The sequence below is a fragment of the Lynx rufus genome, unplaced genomic scaffold, assembly GCF_022079265.1.
Source record: "Lynx rufus isolate CCGP_SWC_20201006 ecotype Redwood Valley unplaced genomic scaffold, mLynRuf1.p SCAF_8, whole genome shotgun sequence".
Taxonomy (NCBI): domain Eukaryota; kingdom Metazoa; phylum Chordata; class Mammalia; order Carnivora; family Felidae; genus Lynx; species Lynx rufus.
Window position 1 is genome coordinate 138,081,022 of NW_025814896.1, and position 20,214 is coordinate 138,101,235.

A 20,214-nucleotide genomic window follows, 5' to 3' on the forward strand; every position below is an offset into this window, starting at 1 on the left:
AATCGCTTCAAGACATAGACCAAAACCCACCTAGGGGTTTGTCTATGTTTGCAACTGTGGTCAGTATTCAAGTTCAATTTTATGTAGATTAATAATTGAAAAGCTAGACGTCCAGCCTGGGTGGCTCATTCTGCTGAGTGCTCGACTCTTGGTTTCTGCTCAGGTCATGATCCCAGAGTTGGGGAACCAAGCCCCGTGTTGGGCTCCACACTGAGCATGGAATCTGCTTAAGATTTCCTCTCTCCCTCTGCCCCTCTCCCCTGTTCTCTCTCTCACTGTCTCTCTCTAAAATAAACAAACAAATAAATAAAAGCTAGATACCCAATGGCCCGATTTTATCTTCGTCTTGAGTATACACCTAAAGTGCACATTTATAAAGATAAAATTTTAACAATGGTAGCTTGCAAATTATTGACAAATAACATTTGGCAATATAAACATGTCCTGCTTTATACAACGTCCATAAATTCAAACTTAAAGACATGTTAAGGATCAGTTATTTCACCAAAAGCTTTTTCCAGGGGATTCCGTTTTTGAAAATAGTTTCAGGCACGTACATCGACGATTAGTACTTAAACAATTATACTGAATGAAAAAGGTCGATGCCCACCTCCACCGCGCATCCCTTAGAGACACTGCATTGTGGGAAAAGCAGAAAAGCCGAAAATTCTCAGCTGCTTCCAGCTAACAGATGACCTAAAATGGCATATTCTCGTATTTTCTAAACATCGTCCATAAAGAAGCGACCAGGAAGAAAACACTTAGCACGCCAAAAATGTTATCTCTGAGGAGCCCACAGTTCCAAGCCTTCTCAGCGCCAAGTCACAAAAAAGTAAATGACCAAAATCAAAAAAGCAGACGAAGCGACGATATTTACCTGCCGAGGAAAACAGGCAAGAACCCGACTGAGCCTTCCAGACACCTGATGTTTTATATCCCCTGCAAAGCTAACTACACGGCACACCTGCAGGATGGACCCTAGACCAACCCCAATCGTCAAACATGCCCCTTTCTCCCTGATCGGAGAGCTGCAGGTGGGTGTGGGTGTGCACACATGTGTTTGCTCGAATAGGAAGAGGGTGGGTGATGGTCTTTGTCCTACACGGGACAGAGAAGAAGTCTGGAAACTAACTGGACAGATACTCGTTGAGTATCTATTAAGTGGCAGGAACTTCCAGATGCCGGAGACAACCGAGTTAAACAAAATGCATTTGAATCTGTGCTTAACTCTCATGATCATCAGTGGTATTGTTTGTTATTGCCTGACAAATTCCAGCCAACAGGGCAGAAGCCCCTTTCACAGCACCTCTCACTGAAGTCTTGGCAACCTTGTGCACATGAAGTTGAGCCAGACAGTGAGAGTTGTTCGAATTACCGCTATTAGTAATTTGCCGGAAAAGCTGTATATTGGACAGCACAGTACCATTTACGATTATTTCACTTTCTGGGGTAAGGTGAGACAAATCTGTTCCATTTCTCCCATTTTACGCTTACTCTTCAGTTTTCAAAGCGAACTATCTCTACACGTCCCAACCTTCTGTCTTAATGCAGTTTTCAGTCTATCACCCTTCTATTCATCACTAATTGTATGATTGTGTGACCTTATGAATATCCGTGCCCAAACTAAACTTATAGAGAGAAATGATTTATTGGGGGGGGGAGGGTTGGGGGGGGCGTGTGACTATCATCTTTAATCTGATTATCACATTAGATTATATGATTTCTACAATGATCTCCAATCTACTGATGAAGAAACTTAGGTTCAGGAAGGTAAGCGAGGCATCACTCCGATGTCAGAAAGCTCACGCGTGATGAGGATAGAGTAAGCTTCCAGGACTGTTCACTCTAGACACGTGCATGTGTTGTGCACCCAACGGGCTCCTGGGGCTTCAGATTTAATGGTCTCACCCTTGCATCAAGTTCCTATCTCAAAAGGAAAGAGAGTTCAAAAACTAACATGTGTTTTTAAATCGTTCATTTTTCCTAATCTTGACATCTAATTCAGTAATACTTCACTTGCCTAAGAAACACGCTGGCACCGTGTTAATTATTCAGCCCTTCCCAGGCTTCTGCAAGCTTTAATTAGTAAAAGAAGTTTTCGGGACAAGTTATAATTTGCATGCCAACAAATTTGTTTATAAATTGCACAGTAAAGGTAAAACTTGGTAGTGCACCTACGTCCTTCGCACCGCTAGATTTACGAAACAGCTAGATTAGCCACCGCTTGTACCTGAACAGGTGGCCGTGAAATTTGGTGAACATGTTGTTCCATCGTATTTCTCTACCCTAGAAGTCTGATTACAGTTTCATCTGATTTCCGTTTCTGTAAATCTCTATTTGTTATAATAGTGCCCCAGTTCACAAGCCAAAGTAACTCCCCCCCCCAATTATACAAATACTGTCCTTGTTATCTTAGATATTTCCATAAAAATAAGATGATTTGGACATGGCCCAGGAGAGTACACCTCACCTAGTAAATAACAAGTATAGTATCAGATTAATAAACTTTAAAATCCAGACTTATTTCAAGGGAAAAAAGGAAGAACACTCACCTTGCATGAGACCATCTTGGCCATGACACCAGGGTCCGAGATTACACGGTATAAGGTTATGTCTTAGCAAGAAAGCATTTGATTTACCTTACATGTCCTTGTCTTCATAAGAGTGGACTCTCCGAGGGGGTTCATGGTCTTGATTTCAAATTTTGCCTTAAAGTCATCAGAGGAGGATCTTATGAATTTTCACGAATCCTGAGACTAAACCTATTCCACAGTTATGGCCCTACCTGCCTCGGTCACCTCCTCTCACCCGGAGACGCCGTACTTGGGGCACAAAGCGATGGTGGCAGGAACCTCCCTAATAAATCAGTAGAATCCTGGTGTCTTTTATACTTCATTAATATTTCTGTGGTTTGAGACAAACTTCAGGTCTCCAAAGGCCATGGACTCAGAAGCAAACGTCCAGAGGTTTCAAAGGAGCAGGGAGGCTCTGAACTACCCAGACTGCAGGCACTGGGTTCAGAACTCCCCTGCTTTGTTAGCTCAGAACCTCCAGCCGGGTTAGCATTAAAGCAGCTCCTTCCTTTTCGAGCTGCTTCTCTGCACAGAACTCTGACATGGAGCTTTGGGTCCAGAGCAGAAAACAGGCCTAGAGATGAACTCCAGGTACCAGGATCCTGCTTTTCCCTTCCGGTAGCTCCCGTGTGGTCAGCGTTCCCGACACGGAAGGCCCACTCTGTCTTCTTTCCTTAAAAGAACGATGTGCGTACAACCTGTGGGCAAGCCCTCCAGCCCTCCATTGTCACCAGAATGACAGTGGCGAGCACAGCTGTCACCATCCTCTCTCACTTCTGCGTCTGGGCACAGACGGGTGAACTTCAATAGTTGATTTGCTTTCTTTTTTTGCATGACCAATTCCTATTTGGTTTCGTCTTGTTTTCGATCAAAAATTAAAAATTACTCTTTAGGAAACTCCTCCTGGATTCCCCAAAATGAGGTGGTTCAGGCCCTCTTTACTATCATGGTACAATATGCGTGTTCACCGTCAAGGAGCTGAGTATGCACCATACTGTAAACACCGCTTTGCAGCAATAAGAACTGTTCCTTTAAGAAAAAAGCAAGAGCAGAAACAAGCAAAATCCCCCGTGAGTGAGGACATCCAGGATGGCAAAGTAAGTAACAAATCATTTTCCCCCAAAGAACATAAAAAAGTAGACAATATTGCCAAAATCACCAGGCCAGAACTCTGGAAAAATTGAGCAAAGCAAACATTGAGCAAAGAAATGGTAATTCACAAAGAAGGAAGGATCTTGATTGTACGGAAACAAATATAACAGTTTTTATTTACAGATGCCATGATCCCTCAGAGAGACAATATTAAGAAAGCCATTAAAAAAATCTAGAGCTAATGAGTTGAGCAAGGTAAGAGGCTGCAGCATTCTTTTACAAAAATGAATTAAATTTTTATTTATTTTCAAATAACAATCTGAATGTAAAACTAAGAAAATAATTTTACTCAGAGTAATATCAAAGTCATATTATCCTTAGGTACAAATTTAATTTCTGCAGACTTCACACAATCCCTATCAAACCCTAGCAGGCTATTTTGTAAACAGTGACAGGCTTGAGCTAAAATTTTCAGCGAATAGAAAGACACACAGAAAAGGGGGAACCATTTTGAAAAGGAAGAAGTTGGAGGAATTACAATAACTGATTTAAAAACTTCCTACAAACATATAAGGTAATCAAGACAATGGGTACTTGCCTAAGGATAACATTTGCATAGGCATCTTACCAAGTAAGATATACACGTGGCTAATCCACATGAGAAGATGCTCCGCATTATTGGTCTTTAGGGAAAAATAAATCAAAACCATAATGAGATATCACATACAGTCAGTAAAATGGTCATGGTCATAGAAGAAGAAGAAAAGAAGAAGAAGAAGAAGAAGAAGAAGAAGAAGAAGAAGGGGAAGGGGAAGAGGAAGGAGAAGGAGAGAGAGACAGAGAAGAAGAAGAAGGACAAAAAGAAAAGAAAAGAGAAAGCATTGGCATGGATGTGGAGAAATTGGAGCCCTCGCATATTGCTGATGGGAATGTAAAATGGCGCCACCAATTCGGAAATAGTTTATCAGTGTCATTAAAAGTTAAACATAAACTTATCAGTGATCCAGCAATTCTATTCCTTATTATCTGACCAAGATGGATGAAAACATAGGTCCACACAAAGTCTAGTGTTTGCACATTTGAAGTAACATTATACCTAATAGGCAAAAATCTAAAACAAGCCAATTGTCTATCAATTGTTGGTTGAATAAACAAGATGTGGTACAGCCATTCAGCAGAATATTATTCAGCAATAAAACGAAATGACTGACCCATGCTCCGTCATGGGTGAACCTCAAAAACTAAGCTAAGTGAACGTAATCAGAAACAAAATATACGTATTTTGAAATTCCCTTGATACGAAATAATCAGAAAGGACAATTCTAGAGACCCAGAAAGGAAAGCAGTGGTTCCCTCAGGCTGGGGGCGGGAGTCAGGGATTGATGGCAAGGAGGCACAGGTGAACTTTAGGGGTGATGGAAATGGTCTAAAAGTACCCTACGGTGGTGGCGGCACAACTCAATTTATTTTCTTTAAAAAAATCTTTGAATTGTACACCTCTATTGGGTCAAGTTTATACTATGTCAATTATGCTCCAGCAAGATTGTAAAGAAGGTGCTAGGGTGTAGGGAGGTAAAGATGAAAACCATTGGGCTGTACATTGATAATTATTTCAGCTGATGATGGGTGGGGGATTGGGATTTGTTTTACCCTCTGTTCTCCTTTCACGTATGTTCAAAATTTCTCATAAGGAAAAGTAAAGCAAATAACAGCTAGCAAGCTCTGTTATCTTTTTGGGGAGACACCAATAAACGAACCCACAAATAACGTAGTACCAGTGCATATTCTTCGTTGAGGAAGGAGCCGGATGTAATCGCGGCAGCACAATGGCGAAGCGCGTGGTAATCAACGGTCTTTCCTGGAGGTTTATTCAAGAGCTGGTTCAGAGTTGTGTGTACATGGCTTTCTCCTCGCTGTTAGTGAGTCAGACAGTAGGACTCACTGTCCCCAGACCAACTAAGAAGCATGGCAGCCATCAAGGGTAGGGTGAGACACCCCTGACTCACAGATTCTCCTTAAAATGTCTGGGGCTTGGAAGAAGTTCCCCTCACTGGACTCCTGACGTGCTGCGCGCGTTCGGTTTTGTTCCCACGCGTTCCCTCATCATCCACAGCATGCAGCTCACTTTCCGTACGCAACCCCGAAGAGCAGAATTTGCTATCGTCGTTTCTGCAGACGAAAACGCTGAGCCTCGCAGAAGTTCAGTTAGCCTTGTAAAATCGCTCCAAGAATTAAGTGGCTATTTAAGCCAAGGGTAGGTTGAAATTTATAGCATCAGCCTCCAAAGCCGGTAGTTCTTCTCATCTGTGTGTGTGTGTGTGTGTGTGTGTGTGTGTGTGTGTGTGTGTGAGAGAGAGCAGGGGTGAGGATAGGTAGGTGCACACCGTTCCCCTGCTTCCTGACCCTCCCGGCTCCCATTCCTGCCCCCAGAGCCCCCCACCTGTGCACGCTGCATGAACACTCATGGCTGCGGGAGATTACAGGTGCACAGCACATACTGATGCTCAGATGTGTGCACGTGGCTGTTGTTCCAAGAGAAAGGGAAGGCCACCGATGGGCTGGCCTGGCAGCGGGGACACCTGGCGGTTGGTGCACACCTGAAAAGAACAGCACTGTGGGGACACTGAGGACATAGGAGGAGGGTCCCGGATGCCCGTGGAACCGTCGAGAAACCTTTTGTGACAGGACACCGGGGCCCTGCTCCTGACCGTGGGCTGCACGCGGCAGGGCGAGATGGCAAAACAAAAGGAAGGAAAACCGTGCCTTGTGCTTCGAGGCCCCTGGGGTCGCGTAGAGGAAAAGTCCAGACAGTGTTCGCCCAGAGAAAAAGCCAAGCGATCTCCCTAACGCGTGGTTTACATAGCACACTGGATTTTCAAAACATGTTTATCAGCAGACATTTCTGTTTGCTGTGAAGTTTATTTACTTATTTTGAGAAAGAGAACGAGAGACAGAGAGAGCATGAGTGGGGTAGGGGCAGAGAGAGAGAGAAAGAGAGAGAATCCCAAGCAGGCTCACTCTGTCAGTGCAGAGCCCGACGTGGGGCTCGAACCTGCGGACCGTGAGATCGTGACCTGAGCTGAAATCAAGAGTCGGGCGCTCAACCAGCTGGGCCACCCGGGTGCCCCAGCAGAGATTTCTGTGGTGATGGGTGGTACGGATGCTTCTCCCGTGGACTTGTGGAGTGTGCCCACGCCGGCCTCAGGGAAGCCCGTTCTCATGCGACACGCCCGTCAAACTGCCCGGAACCTGCTACTCTTTCTGCCTTTCTGAGGCAGCTCTGGAACCCTGGGACTCTGCTCCTGGGATCCGGCCTTCCAAGACCGCTCTGACGAGGTGACATCTCTCGTGTCCTGAATATGTCCGTGGGCTATTCTAAACCACAAAGGAAAAGGTATAAACAGCCGACCATCTGCGTGCGATCCGAATCACCCTGGAGCCATGAGCTGTTAAAGAGAGAGAGTGATCTTTCTTTCACTGATCACAAGATTGAGGGCAGACTGAGCAAAAGCTCTATATTTAACCTTCTCCACCCACGTCTCAGGGCCCACCGCGCGGCCGCCTGCACGGGGAGACTGAGAGCCCTTTGTCTCCGATCATTCTTTCTCTTCAACGTCCTCGTGTCCTTCTTTGATCGGTTTTATGCCTGGGTTTGCTTTCAGTGAGGCCCCAGACCCACCCCCATCCTGGCAGCACTAACTGCTTTCCAGCTGTATCCTGGAAGAGACAGTTAACTGTGGATGTTCTCTGTCTTTGGGGGAAAAGGTTTAGATTTTTCTTGAGAATGGCAGATCTAAAACAAAGACTTTAAAAAAAAAATGTATTGCTATTCCTGTCAGCACATCCATATGCTATTATGCTAACATTCCTTATGTCTTTTTATTATATTTTTTTATTATAAACCCCCTCGCCACCGGGGGGTAAGTGGGGAAGATGACAGAGAAGTTTCCAGCCACATACTCATTCCATGAATATTTACTGAGGGCCTGCTCGCTGTGTCTCAGACGCTTTGTAGGACCAGAAATTCTTAGACTGCATGGTAGTGTCCTTTGTTTAGAGTGGGGCCGGGGGCTGTCAAGATCACAGACAAGTGTCATACAGTGTGACCTGAGCCACAGTGGAACTGTGTTTTGTCTGGCTTGTATTGGAACACAAGGAAGGACAACTGGCCAGCTCCAGGTTTGCTCCGTCATTTCGGACACACGTGTTGCGTGTCTACATTGTGGCTAACACCACTAGGTCCTGGTACACAAATATGAATGGACTCAAGCTCCGACAGAAAATTTCGGAATCTACCCGGAGAAACAGGAGAGTGAAGGAGACAACATCACATGTGTCAATGGCTGATGTTCAACTTACTCTCATCCTACATTTCCAGGAAACTACAAAAATCCTTGGAAGAGCTTTCCTGGTAAGAAACCCAATTGCTCTAAATTTCCATTAAGATGGCTTCTGGGGAAAAGACGTTTCCGAGTGAACTAAGCCCGGATGTTTTCATCTGTACACATGAGCTGCCTCATCAGTTTGTGGTGAGGCTAGAACAACGTACTACCTGCAAAGAGAATGATAATAGACGATTGACGAATGTTAAACACAGTTTTATTTATACTGTTCTTTAGATACACCGTGTCGTCACAACTTGACCCCTCCAACGAGAATGAATACTCAGCACGACTCAGACCAGATAACTGGATAAGCTTCAACTTTACTTTGAAATATACTAAGCAACCGATTGATCCTTCCATCCGATCGGAATCATATACAATAAGCATGTTTCCTAATACATTTATCCGGGTAATAAAATGGTTTAAGTACTTCAATCACTATTCACTCGACCTGCTTCAAATTACTAGAAGTTTGTAGAATACCCTCAGCCCAAAGTGGATATGAGGATTACTTTATCTTTTGATGAATATTAGTATAATTAAATGTACGTCACTCTGCCCAGAAGACATGGTAGGTTCGTTTCAATGTCAATTAATAATCAGACACTTAGAAAGTTGTAAAACCTTTATAATCTCAGAATCATCACCATTGCTCTTCCTTGGCTCAAACTTTGAAGAATTGTAAGGGGCAGGTGGAGGTCTGGCATAGATTTAAAAATTAACATAGTAATAATAATGAGTCTTCAGAGATGAGGTATAATTGGTTCCCCAATCTGAAGCAATAGCCATGTTTTCTTAACACGTTACTGATGCAACACACATGCCGTAACGCCCCTTGGGTTGTTTATTAAACTTTTCGTAAGTCCGGAGTTCCGATTTTAAAAATCGGTGATTATGGATATTTATAGATCTTATATATCAGATGCTTTTAGAAAACCATAAATTTAAGTAATCAAAACATTCTTTCCCTCAGCCTGATTATGTTGACTGTATTTCCAATAATTTTGTTTGCCAATATTTACACAACCCTTCATTTACATTGCCAGAAGCAGTAAAATTAAAGTTGATGGCTCTTTTAAAAACTTTGCTTTGTTTATTTCTTCTGCAGCTCTAGAAAGAAGGATTCAAGGCATCGCACTGTTGGGCTCACGTAAAATTTTTGCTTAAGGCTTCCTTATTTCACTTACTCGTGTCCATGGGTACAATAATACACGGGTGCTTTCTGCTGTGTTTTCTTTTTCTTTCTCATTTCCAGCTTTGAACTTGTGTGCCTTCTCCTTAGAAATGACATATGTTTTAAAATACTGCTAATAATAAAGCTGATTATTTTAAGCAAGTAGAAGAGTTTCAACTTAAAGAGAGAACAAGGCAGACTCTATAATTTCACTCTTTCTAAAATAGAAAATATCCTTATCTTATGCATTCATATACACATTTCCTGGTGGATATGTGTCCATGATGCATGGACGTCAACGGTACGTGCTGCTTTCTTTCTCATATTGGCCTTTTAACACTATGTTTTCTCTTGAGTGATATGGCATTGAAATCTTCTGGGCCTTTGAAACTCAACTCTAATGTCCACATGTGTTCCCTCAGAACATGTCAATAAAGGTAGGGTTTGATACAATTATGTGTAAGCAGTATGACAGTGCTTAACAGTTGGCAAGTTTCCCCAAACTAGAGATATTTAAACAGAGATTGGATTAACTCAGTATAGGATATAAGACTTGTAATGAAAACTCTAGAACATTGCTCAAAGAAATAGAATAAGAATGAAGTAAATGGAAAGGCGTCCCATGGTCATAAACTGGAAGGCTTCACAATGGTAGGAAGGCGATACTCCTAAAGTGATCTACAGAGTCACTAAACTTTGTATCGAAATTCCAATAGCCTTTTTGGAGTAAATGGGGAAAAAAATGAGCTTACAATTCATCTGGAATTGCAAGGAGCTCTGAATAGCCAAAGAATACTGGGGCAGGGGGAGAATAAAGTTTCAGAACTCACATTCCTCTGTTACAACTTTTCTACAAAGCTACAATAATCAAAACAGTATGGTACTGGCATAAAGCTAGACATGTAGATCAATGGAATAGAATGTCCAGCAATAAACTCACACTTACATGGCCAGTTTTCAACAGGAGTGCCAAGACTTTCCAATGAGGGAGGGAGTGTTATCAACAAATAGTTCCAAGGAACATGGATCTCTATGTGTAAAATAATTAATAATAATAATAATAATAAAATTGACACATCACACCATATATAAAAACTAGCTCAAAAAGGATCAATGACTTAAATGTAAGAGTCAAAAGTATAAAACTCTTAGAAGAATACAAAAAAGGCAAATCCTATGACCTTCTACTTTTGGCAATGATCTCTTAAAAAGGGTACCCAAAGCACAAACAACAAAAGGAAAAATTGATAAGTTGGATTTCATCCAAGGTTAAGAATTTTGTCCATCAAAATACTCTCTCAAGAGAATGACGTGCATCCCACAGGATGGGGGGAAATACTTGCAAATCACCTAACTGCTAAGGGTCTAGTATCCAGAATTGATAAAGAAATCTTACAACTCAGCAACAAAAAGACTTTTTACAATTTTTTATGGTCAAGGACTTAAATAGAGATTTGTCCAATACATGCAAACGGCCATTGGGTAGATGCCATTAGTCATTAAGGAAACGCACATCAAAATCCCAATGAGTAACCAGATCACACCCACTTGAATGGCCATGATCTGCAAAAGAAGAGAAACTATCAAGTGTTGGCAAGGATGAGAAGCTGAACTCTCCTACATCACTGGTGGAAATGTAAAATGATACAGCCACTGTGGGAAAGTTGGGTGTCTCTTCGGTACCCTAAACATTAAGTTACCATAGGACACAGTAATTCTGCTCATGTTTACACACCCAAAATAATGGGGTACAGACATTCAAACAAGCACTTGAACACAAATATTCAGATCAGCTCTGTTCACAATAGCCTAAATATGGAAACCACCTAAATGTCCATCAACAGATGAGTGGGTAAACACACTATGGTACGCACATACAATGGAAGAATTTTCAGTGATAAAAAGCAATGAAATACTGACAAAAGCCACACCAAGGAATGAACATTGAAAACACTGTGCTCATGAAATAAGCCGGACACAAAAGGATGAATATCGTATGCATCCCTTAATGTGACGTAGCTAGAATTGTCAAATTCATAGAGACAGGAAGTAATTAGAGGCCTCCAGGAGCTGGGTGGAGGGAGGAATTGGAAGTGACTGATTAATGGGTTTGGGGTGAAGGAAATTTGGGACATAGGGAAATGTTGTACAGCATTGTGAAGTACTTAAGTCCAGTAGATTGTATAATTTAATGTAGTTACTTTGGTAAGTTTTCTGTTAAGTGTATTTTGCCACAATAAAAATACATTTTAAATGGATAAATAAAAGAACAAAAACGTTGACTGAGCCATCTGCTACGTGCAGATGGCTATAGGGGTGTCGTGCTAACCCTTGGTGACACAGCAAGGTAGAAGCTTCGGTCCTGGTACTCTGAGGTTCACGTTGCACTGTGGGACAGAGCGCCTCCACAGGTATAATACAGGATTTTATTGTTGATTATAGATAATATTGACAATGCCACAGGAGCACTGAGAAAAGAGTCCTTAAGTCATTTCAGGCAGGGACTAGATGAGGCAAAGTGATTTGGATTGTGTCCTCTAGGAAATGAAAGCGAGTGAACAGTGGTGGTTTATGGGAGCAAGCGGATGTGAGTTTGGAAGTACCACTCTGGCGGTGATGGGGAGAAGACGAAGTAACATCTACTCGGATGTTTGCTTCTCGTCTCCTCCCTGGAAGCCCTGGAGTTGGGGGAGGGAACAGCAGGGAGGCACAGAGGAGGAACAAGGAGCTACAGAGGGACCCACACCCATCCCTGCACCTTACACTGTATCCTAGTCGATTCCAGCCACTCGGAAGGTCTAACATTCCAGCTTCCATTTGACGATGAGGAATCTCGGGTGCAGAGATTTTTCGATGACCTGGGTAGACCTTACTGGGCAGGCATGGATTTAAAATCAAACCCAGGCCTTTTGACCAACAAAGTCCCCACTTGTTTCCCTGTGTCACAACACCTAACCCACTTCCTGATTTTCCAAGGGGGGTTAAAGCTCGCACAGCTAGAGGGCAGGGTGTAGACAACACAGAGGTGCATCCCACCTCCTTCCAGGCAAACTCCGTCTAAGCCCAGCCTGCCACGCTAGCGGTGAGGACGCTTCCTTCTTCCATCCCTCCCTTTGACGTCCTTCAGTCCAACTCGATGTAACATTTCAGTGTCCCTGTCGGTGCAACTGTGAAGCTTATCCATCAAGTTTTCACGCTTATCCGTCGAGTTTCACCTGGCCTTTTTTAGCTCATGTGTGATGGCCCACCTCTTCATCTGCCGAACTGCCAACTAAGAACGATTCTACTTATGACTATTTCTTCATCCCCATAAGAAAAAGAAAGACTCTGAGTCATCAATAAGTGTATACTTATTATTCCCATCCTTTAGCCGGGTGCTGTATTTTTTAACAACTTTGCCCTCTGGGTGCATCGTGTCACATGTTTCCTTCCATTTGCCACGTGGCTTTCACACTAGAGATCTCCTTGTGTTTTCTTCTCTTCCCTTTCATAGCAGAGCATTTTGACACATCACCAAGAATGCACAAGGGTTTAAATAATTTACTTAAAAAAAATCAAAAATGGGGCACCTGGGTGGCTCAGTTGGTTAGGCGTCTGACTGCAGCTGAGGCCATGATCTCTGGTTCGGTGGGTTCGAGCCCCACGTGGAGCTCTGTGCTGACAGCTCAGAGCCTGGAACCTCCTTCAGATTCTGTGTCTCCCTCTCTCTCTCTCTCTTCCCCTCTCTCTCCCTGCGCACCCTTTGCCACTTGTGATCTGTCTCTCTGTCTCTCAAAAGTGAGTAAACATTAAAAAAAAATCCTCAAAATTCCCGTCACCTATCTTAGTAGATATATTTCCACTTTTCTGAGTTTCATTAAAAAACACTTCAGATCCAAATGAATGACGATCATTGCAGTGTCACTGGATCAGTGAGTTAGGATAGAGAGGACCTCTCACACTCTCACAAAGTATGTTGCAGTTGGAAAGGTGAGGCTAATGCTTTACCACTCTTGAGATAGTCACTAATATGGGGGGAAAACAAAAAGCCAAAAACCCCAAAAAACCTCCTCTTCCAAAAGAGAAAGAAAGAAACAAATAAAAAATATATACATATAGATTTACCATTTCGAGAGTAAAAATGTTCAGTAGAAAATAGCACATTTTGCCTGGCAAAGGAAAAATGGGAGCGTTCCAGAAGTTACGAAGCGTCTCGACAAATTCCTGGGCTAACTTTCAGGGATCCTGACTGAGGAGGTTCAGGGTTGTGCCTGGGGATCTACTTGGCAGGCAACGCCTCAATTCTTGTTCACCACGGCTATTGAAAAGCACTGACCTACTTAGCATGATAACCTGGGGAAAAGAACATTTGGAGCTCTTCTTAAAGCTACCTACCTCTCTTCAGACTGCTGCAATTCAGATCCCCAGCTAGGATTGTTTGGAAACGGTGTTGCTATTCACGTCGGTACAGGTTCAGCCTTCACGAGAACGAGCAAGCGATGCAGAGTATTTGGAAAACATAATCTCAGGGCTTAGAAGGAGATGGAAAGGCAAATAGTTTGCAGAATCACAAGTGAAATCAGCTATAGAAAATGGCTTTGTCCATCTGTGGATAATAGCACCAAATGGGCTCAGGCAGAATCAAAGAAAATGGAAATGGAATACATAGTTTAAAATGTAGCTGGATGCTTCATTACACATTAGCATTGGTTTCTTAATCTTCTAAAAGGGAAAAAAAACACAGCTGAAAAAAATCTTTTAGGCAGTCCGATTTAATGTAAAATTCACTGGACGAGGATCTGGAAGCCACGGGTTAGAATCTGAATGAAACAATTGGTTTTATTCTCTCCTTCGTGGTCAATAGACTCCCACCATCGATCCTTGCATCCGGTGGTGATCCGTGCATGTGCAACGGTCTCTTCCCCACCTCCCGCTGTCTAACACCCGTGCATGGGGCACCGTCTTCTTTTTGGGTCCTTTAATATGAGAGAAGTTTGAAGGCATGAGAAGCCAGGCTCTTGCAAAGGCCCAGCAAATGGCTGCACAGCAAAACCCATCTCAGCAGGGCGTTGTCATTGGAGAAACCGATTCCGACAGGGGAAGCAACCCAAGAAATTACACAGCAGGTGCAAACTGTGTAGCCAGAGGAATATTCTCCTGGGACATGCTTTGTTATTGTTGCATCTGGAACATCTATTTCTATGACAGTTTTTAAATAATTTATGTATTGCCCATGAAGAATATCATGATTGGTCAGGTTGATGTGACATGCATACATTTCTATCACTTTTGAAATACTAAGAATATGTGGGATGGGCTAAATTCTCTGTGGAGTCAGTAAGTCAAGACAAACTTGGGAGCAAAGATTCCCTAAGATCTTTAGACCTAATGTTGAAGGATCTGTTGTTCTAGATGTGGGGGCTAGGATGAATGTTTGAAATGCTGCTTCCTGTCTCGTTGACAGGTGGTTATCTTGATATTTAGCCTGGTGTGGGGAATCCTTGAAATCATATCATAAGTGGATTCTAGGAAAATTATTTTGTAATTCACTTCAAAAAGTTTAAATTGTCAACGGATAAAAGCAACAACACAAAATTATCGATGGACATCCCGCTGCAGTTCAGAGATGGAGAACTGGAAAGTGTGCCACTCTCCTCCTACAACACCAACCAAAAAAGCAGGAAAAATGCATATTGGTGACTTTCCTTGAATTCAGCACAAAACTGATACCACACGAAGAGCAGCTAACCCAAACGATGAGGGGAGACGGTAGCCACAGTGAGAAAGAAGTCCCAAGGGTCTGTGACCCAGGACAGACCCTACCAGACTAAGCCAGAAAGGAAATTTATCTCCTTTTTTATAAATTCTTAAAGGCAGAGTGTGGGTTACCATGAGAGGGTAGAGTCTCTGAGGACCAGACAGCATGGCATTTTCTGCCATTTGTGGGCTTGTTCTACATACGTCCAAGCAGGCACCCAGGCAGGAGATGGGGATACATTTAAGAAAGATTCCCTGTTGGAAATAAAAATCTTAATCTTCGCGGAAAGAGGAATAAAATCTGTCACCCTGGAGAACTGCAGAAACCCACTGCAGTTGGAAGGATGAAACGGAAGGGAAAATCTAGACCTCTGGGCGGGGGAGCAGGAATACACATGTGACCCAGAAGGGGCGTATGGGAACTCTCTGTACCTTCCTTTCAATTTTGCTCCAATTCTAAAACTTCTCTAAAAAAATAAACTCTTAATTAGAAAAACGTGTATGTTCACACAAAAACTTAGATATGTTTATAGCTGCTTTAGTCATGATTATCAAACATTGGAAGAAATCTAGATGGGTTAATGAAAAAAGAAACTGTGACCTATACAAACAACAGAATACTATCCAGATATAGGTAAAGAACTAGCTATTAATTCGTGGAAGAACATGGATGCATCTTAACGTTTATTTTTTTTTGAGACAGAGAGAGACAGAGCATGAGTGAGGATGGGGCAGAGAGAGAGGGAGACACAGAATCTGAAACAGGCTCCAGGCTCTGAGCGGTCAGCACAGAGCCCGATGCGGGGCTTGAACTCACGGACCGTGAGATCATGACCTGAGCCAAAGTCGGACGCTTAACTGACCAAGCCACCCAGGCACCCCTGGATGCATCTTAAATGAAGCTTTCTGAGTGCAGGAATGCAGATATTTATGTGACGTCCTGGAAAAGACAAAGCTACAGGGGAGAAGACAGGTGGTGCTTGCCTCGGTTTGGGAGAGAGGAGAGCAATTGACAACCAACAGGAGACATGAAGGGAAGTGTAGGGTAACGGGAGTAGTGCCCTTCCTAGGGCTAGGGCAGTGGATCTATGAGTTTATGCATTCGTCCAAACACCGAGAACATCTAGACACACAAACTGAATTTTACTGTGTGTGACTTAAAGAAACTGAGATTGCAGAGGAACTCAGAACAGAGTTTAGTCTGTTATAACTAAATCCAACAATGTCACAAATGCAGGACATAACTGCACTGAGGACACCGTGGGGGGTGGGGGGGGTAGCCAAAATAACTTTGGGTGTTTTTCTTGATACTGTAAGAGGAAAGACAAAAGAAATGGACACGAACATTCTATACTGGTTGGCAAGTTGTCCTTCACTGGGGACCATATTAGGACTTTTGAGACTAGAATGAACCGAGTAACTAAGTATATGGTAGATGATGAGAGCTCAGTTACTCACTGACAGAAAGTTACAAATAAGCAAAGAGGAAGGTTAGAAGGAAGCTTACGAAGCTAGATTAGAATCAGTGAGATAAATAAGGGTTCATGTTTATTTTGCTCTAGATATAAATAAAAAGTTAGATGCATAGAGACATTCTTGCATACACAGGACAGTACACAAACCCATATTTTCTAGCTCTATCTGCTGTCAGGGCCTGGAAGCAATGGCTCCCCAGTGGCAATGAGCACACTCATTGCTCAAATCTTGGTTTCTAAATACCATTCTCTGATAAAAAGTAACCAGGGCTCCTTGAAGCAAAGACTGATTTTAAAGCTGGGGCAAAGAAAATACAAGACAAGCTTGGAGTATCGTGTAGGCCAGAAAGTGAAAAAAAAAAAAAAGCTAATGAACAGAGGAGGGGCCGTGTCAAAGGTAACACCAGACAGCCTGATAGAGCAAATATCCAAACGCAAGGCTGGACCAAGTGGAACAACAAAATAAGGAAAGGTATTGTGTAGGATTCTTACCCAGGTAACAAAAAAATATCCAAGAGTCCAAATACTATAAACATGTGCTTGAATAAATAAATGAATGGAAGAGAAAAAAACAACTATTTTATAGAAGAATTCTAATTAATAAATACAGAAGAAAGGAGGGAAATAGAAAATCACCATTAGAACACCACCGTAGTAATCACTGTAGGCAAGGTTCGTTGATGAACACTATAATTAAGGGACACAACTTTAAGGAGAAAGAGAACGTGTTCACGGCCTCAACGTCTCTCCCACAAAACATGCATTAATTGCTGTTGTGGTTTTAACATATGTCTACAAATGTTTTATAATTCTTCCTTCAGGACCCGGGGTTCTCTCCCTTGGGCTGTAGTTAGTGACCAGCTTCCAGCACATACAGTAGGAAAAGGAAAAATGGTAAACTTACAGTGGAGAAATCCGACAGAAAACAAATAATGGAGTGGTGAAGGTCATCAGAAATAAGTCATTTTGACCTTCAATATCACTGTTATGGTGTGATGAGTAGGGCATCTCATCTCTGTGATCTGTGTCATCTGTGGTAATCTCAAAAACCTGTTAGTTATCCTAGTTACGAGAAAACATCAGGCACACCCAATCTCAAGTAAATTCTACAAAGCAATTCTTTAAAATTGTCGAGGTCATAGAAGACAAGGGAAAACCGAAAATCTGAAGTAAAGGACACATGATGGCTGCATGCAGTGGGAGGTAATGTATGGAGTCTTGGAACTGAAGAAAGCTATTAGTGGAAAAAATTGGGGAAATTTGAATAAAACCCATAGATGTATTAACATTATGGTGCCAGTGTGGCTTTCTTGTTTAGCTTCTTAGCTATGTAATATGTTTTTTAAACTTTTTAATGTTTATTCACTTTTGAGAGAGAGAGAGAGAGAGCACAAGTGGGGGAGAGGCAGGGAGAAAGAGGGAGACACAGGAAGTGAAACAGACTCCAGTCTCTGAGCTGTCCGCACAGAGCTCGACGCAGGGCCCGAACTCACAAACCACGAGATCATGACCTGGGCAGAAGGCAGATGCTGAACTCACTGAGCCACCCAGGCGCCCCTATTACTTATATAATGTGTTAACGTGAGGAGAAGTTGGGTGAAGGGTACCTGGGAACTCTGTACAGGTTTTGCAACTTTTCTATAATCTAATATTTCAAAATAAAAATGTCTTAACTGTCTGTATGAAAACTACTGATATCTGCCAATGTATAATTATTCTTTTGTTCACTCATTCATTTTCTTTGTTCAGAATGTTTAAAAATATTTCTTATATGCAAAGTGCTTATTTACTCATTTATTGAGTTTCATTATGCCAAGGTAAAATAACCACACAGTGGGAAATTAGCATACCATGTATGTTCTAGAGGGAGTTTCCCCTGTCTAGAAGGTTCTGCTGGAGCTTCCTCACATGTGAAATTTTTGAGGAAGCTCACTAATCTGAGGAAGAGAGGACAGGGATGTCAGGAAGGAAGAACACATTGGTAAGGACCAGACAATGGAAGACTTGGTTGAACGAGCTACTTTCTTGAGACATTAGAGTAGCCGTGCCTGCAGCCCAGTGAGGAGTTCAAACACTCTTGAGATGAGGTTGGGGAATTGGACTGGCCTAAGTTGGGGAAAGAGCTTTGCCCCGGGAACAATGGTGAAGACCTAGAGAAGGTGAAGGAAAATGGGTCAAATTTGTCTTTTGTCCAGGTTGTTCTGGCTTCAGATGAGGACAGGAGAGTACAAGAGGCCAACATTAGACCCACGCTGGAAGACAGATGTGGGGAGAGGGTGAGTACACACAGGGCTGAGGTGGAAAGGAAAGGAAGTGTCTGAGGGTTCGCAGGTCGGGGTTAGATCGGTTCACTATGGGGGTACCGTAGGATAGGTTATGGATTTTTTTTTATCTTTGTAGTATCTCTTTCTGATAGTCCCTCAAGTGCTCTCCCATATGAACAATTAGGATTTTTCTTCTTTTCTATTTTGTCTTCATTCGCCTTTTGCTTCTCCAGCCAACGCTACGATCACAAGTTTGGACAAATGCTATGGAGATACCGGGAGATGTGAAGTTAAGATGCCATTTACAAATCCCTTCTCTGTTTGGAGGTAGAATTTCTTCCTTTCCTATCACGGAAGGAAATATGCCAGGAGGGGTGGGTCATGGTCTTCCTCGTATGAACTTGCTCGCAATGAGATGGGTTCTGCCTGAGGACACTGCTTCCAGGGCAGCCTCTAATGTGGTGGTGGCTGTTCTCCCACACCCACCTTGTTCCAACAATTCCATGCACTCAGGACATTTATATTTCTTAGAAATGAATGCACGTCCAAAAGTATGAGGTAGGAAACAGCTAGGCTAGTCTGTTGTTAGTTTTTACTTTTTAAAACACAAAAAAGATATTGTATATCTTTATACATAATATATATATATATATATATATATATATATAATTACATCATACCCATACACATGCTACACTGGATGGAGTTCATGCTCCAATGGACACTGCTGGGTTAGACTGAATTTTTTCAAAGCCCAAATCCAGTTGCTTTGGAGTGTTTCTGGAGTAGGTGCCTTGAAACAGACACAACTGCCTGGAATGAATATAAATTGAAGATCCACCATACTCCACCAGCGGAAACAATTCGAAGTTGTTCTAGAACGATTTCTGCTGGACGGTTTACTCTCCTCCAAGGCAACCTACCACTTTCTGGACCACACGCGTCTCTCGGATACTGTGTGTACTCCCACTTGTGAGGGGCGTCTAATCATCTGATGAGCTCCATATTTCCACCCGTAAGAATACATGGTGTTTAATCAACTTGGAAAATACCGCTAACGTTATGTCTTGGCGATGTCAAAATTAAACTACGTGAGAAGAAAAGCAAGTGGGAAGAAAAATATTTCCAGGGTCATCTCTAAAACATTTCTCTCCACCCCCCAGCACCTTTGCATGGTCTCCTGCTGCTTTTAAAGCACACACCTTGAATTGTTTGTTTTCCCCGGACTGATTAAAACGTTTGAAGTCAACAAGTCTCCCTCCTTTTTTAATGAATTAAATTACACTTCTTTTTCTATTTTTTTAATGTTTATTTATTTTTGAGAGAGATAGAGAGACAGAGTGCGAGCAGGGGAGGCGCAGAGAGAGAGGGAGACACAGAATCCGAAGCAGTCTCCGGGCTCCGAGCTGTCAGCACAGAACCCAACGCGGGGCTGGAACTCATGAACTGTGAGATCATGACCTGAGCCGAAGTCGGACGCTTAACCGACTGAGCCGCCCGGGTGCCCCTAAATTA